The following is a 3396-nucleotide window of genomic DNA, read 5'->3' as shown; positions in this document are numbered from 1 at the left end:
GATTATAATGAGTACCATAAGGATTGTTCCCTTGGCTCATAAAAGCTGCATTACCTTGTTCATTAGGTTCATTTTGCACTTGTTTGTGAGGACAATGAGAAGTAGAATGAAGAACACTAGAACAAGTCATACATGTTTCATTTGATGCACGATGAGAATGGTTAGGGAAGGAAGATACTTGGTTCGCCGAGTTTTGGTTAATCAAAAATTGATCAAACCTTTGAGATAAAGACTTCATTTCGGCTGCTATTTCATTTAAATGGTTGACTTGAAATAAGCCAATACTCTTCCTACCTTGTGAATTTCTAACCATTCTTGGATGATAATGTTCTATGCAAAGAATTTTCACTCATGCTCTCATAAAGACGCCACACGTCATCCTCATGCCTATCAATGTATGAGCCACCCATGGAAGCATCAACCATGCCTTTGTAATTGTCCTATAAGCTCTCAAAGAAATATTGAACTAATTGCCATTTGGGCATGTCAAGATGTGGACACTTCCTAAGCAATTCATTAAAGCGTTCCCATGCCTCATGAAATGTTTCTCCATCCCCATGTGAAAATTCCCGAATTGAGGTTCGCATGGCATTGGTCTTAGAAACCGGATAATATTTCTTTAAGAACTCTTGTTGCATTTCTGCCCAAGAAGTGATTGAAAAAGGCCTAAGATTGTTAAACCAATACTTTGCCTTGTCTTTTAAGGTGAACGGAAAAAGTTTGAGTCTTAAGACCTCTTCCGGCATGTCCGTATATTTTACGGTGGAACATATTTCTAGAAACTTATCCAAATGCTTATAAGGTTCTTCACTTGGAAGTCCATGATAGTTAGGAAGCATTTGAATGGTTTGTGGCTTAATTTCATAGTGATGTGCTCTAAATGGTGGCAATTGAATGCATGTAGGTGCATTGTATTCATTAGGTACATAGTGATGTCTTAAAGCAAGTGGAGGATTAACAATTTGAGGTGCAACGTGGGCACCTTAATTTTCTTGAATGATGGAAGGTTGTGGAGCATACATTGGCCTTAGCATTCCAAATGGAACTTGGCCTTGTTGTTATTGTGGTTGGTGAATGAATGGCTTAGGCATGTCTAATGGTGCTTGAATGTTCTCATGATGCACATTTGGATAGAGGATACCTTGTTGGTCTATGTGACTAAGGTCCTCTACATGCTCTTCATTATGGCCTTCCATTGATGCAATGGATCGGGTAGAACTAGAACTTCCTCTTCCCCTAGGATTTCTAACTACGGATTCAAGATGCAAATCAAGAGGGACAAGAGTTGGTCTTAGTGATCTACGACCATGCATGCACAATGTAAAAACACACAAACACAATGAATGAACAAACACTTCGACTTCATAACAATTCAATGAAACTTCCTCCACAAACACTTAACCCATACTCCTATGCTTTAACAATAATGATGCAAAGAACAATTAAGAATGCCTCCACGTGGGCTCACGATTTATCTAAGAATTTAAAAATGAGCCTCCACGCGGGCCGACGATTTAACTAGAGGTTGAGTTAGAAAGATCTCACAAAGGTCCTATAGCACTTCAACTCCAAAATTTTTAGCTTAGCTTAGCAATTTTTTTAGAATTTAGCCTTTTTCCATGCTTTTGCTTAGTTTCTTTGCTTGGATGCTTCTTTGCTCACCTTCTTGCTCAATGTTCCTAGTCAAACAAGAACAAACACAATAAGTAATCAAAAGAAAAATAAAAATAAAGTAAAGACATGATCAAAAGAGTACTAATTCCTAATTGATTCGACGAATACGACGTTGCCTAATCCCCGGCAACGACGCCAAAAACTATGGTGTGTCGCTTCAGCACAAGCTTAGAAAGTGTACATTAAGGCGAGGGCCAAGTTTTTCATTTATAAAAGCCACTACTACCTTCACTAAAAATATAGTTAGGGTGAGTAGGGATCGTCCCAAGGGATTGGAGTCGAACTTGGTTGTGGAATCGCTATTAGGGTTAGTAGGTCGAGTGATCAAACAAATAGTTGGTTGCTTGATTAAACTAGAGAGTAAATTAAACTAAATAATTGAATGCAATAAAGAATAAGAGTAAAAGAGAGAGATCTTGGGGTTTAAAGGTCACCACCAAACAATTCTTTTCTTCACCCTTAATAAGTGACTAATGATGGAAATATGTATTGCAATATTGATGTGTGTCTGTGTTTGGTTGATTCAATTAGCAAGGGTGACCAATTAAGTATATATTGTCTAAGCAACATGTGAAAAGCACAATATATCTAACAATTAAGTATATATTGTCTAAATAGCATGTGAAAAGCACAATATATCTAGCTAGTCATTAATCCTTTCATTAAGCTCACAAGCCAAATACACTACAAGGTTAAAGATATATGCTACTTGCATTCAAAAGTATGGAACATCAAACAACAAGCATGGATTGTCCTCCCATCTAACAACTATGCTACCACTACACTATAATTAAGTTAATGACATGAAATTAAACTAATTAAGCTAAGGGAGAGGCACAATCCATCAAGAAATGAGCATGAACCATCAAAAAAATTACAAGAGCATTCCATTAAGCACAATGTTTTGACAATCTCTAGATCTATGGCATTAATACACATAGACATGCACCAATAACACAAGAAATAGAGACAAACACATGAACATTTATTCTAGCATACATAGACATATGGATAGAATGAAATGATCAATTGGAAGCATTAAACTACATAAATCATTGAATAAACAAGATCTATATATATATACGTGCCAAAACAAGTATTGTAACACTAATCCCTCAATAATACACAAAATCAAGATGTAAAAAGCATGCTTGGGGCTAACTCTAGCCCCAAGAGGATGTCTAGCCACTCATGGTAGTGCTTTTCCAACCCTCAAGAGCTAACTCCATGGTAGAGATTTGCTTCTTGGTTGATAAAGAGTCTCCAATGGTGTCTCTAGTCTCCTCCTCCTTTAAGCTTCCTTTCCAAGAGTTTTACAAGGTATGATATGATATGATGCCATGATGTGATATGATGTAAAAAGTAATCCTTATCCTTATATAGGTAGGTCAAATGACATCCAGAATAAACTAGGGTCGTACAACAAATATTCCCTAATGATTGGATAAAGGACAACTTTTTGTGAGCTAGAAATTTAACTTTTTTGCACTGGAGGAAGTTCGATCGATCGAACCTTGGACTTGGATCGATCGAACATGGCTGAGATCTATCGAGCTTAGGCTGGATCGATCCTCAATAGCGGCGCTTTTTGGATACAAACAAATCTGAGGTATTTCGAAGATATTTTTGGGAAAAGGACAAAAGTGGTTGGTAGGGTGGTACAACTAGATAAGATCAATCATTTGGATAAGGACAAGGTAGTTCGATCGATCGAAGAATGAT

At 37.0% G+C, this 3396-nt stretch overlaps 1 pseudogene; it reads left to right on the top strand.

Moving 5' to 3' along the window:
• Positions 1-483: 483 nt before the first annotated feature.
• Positions 484-582, top strand: LOC132287548 (small nucleolar RNA R71; annotated as a pseudogene).
• Positions 583-3396: the final 2814 nt, after the last annotated feature.

This window comes from Cornus florida, unplaced genomic scaffold (genome assembly GCF_030987335.1).
Source record: "Cornus florida cultivar Cherokee Brave unplaced genomic scaffold, ASM3098733v1 CherokeeBrave_3.0.0_Hap2_Chr11, whole genome shotgun sequence".
Taxonomy (NCBI): domain Eukaryota; kingdom Viridiplantae; phylum Streptophyta; class Magnoliopsida; order Cornales; family Cornaceae; genus Cornus; species Cornus florida.
This window is presented reverse-complemented; position numbering and strand designations above follow the sequence as displayed.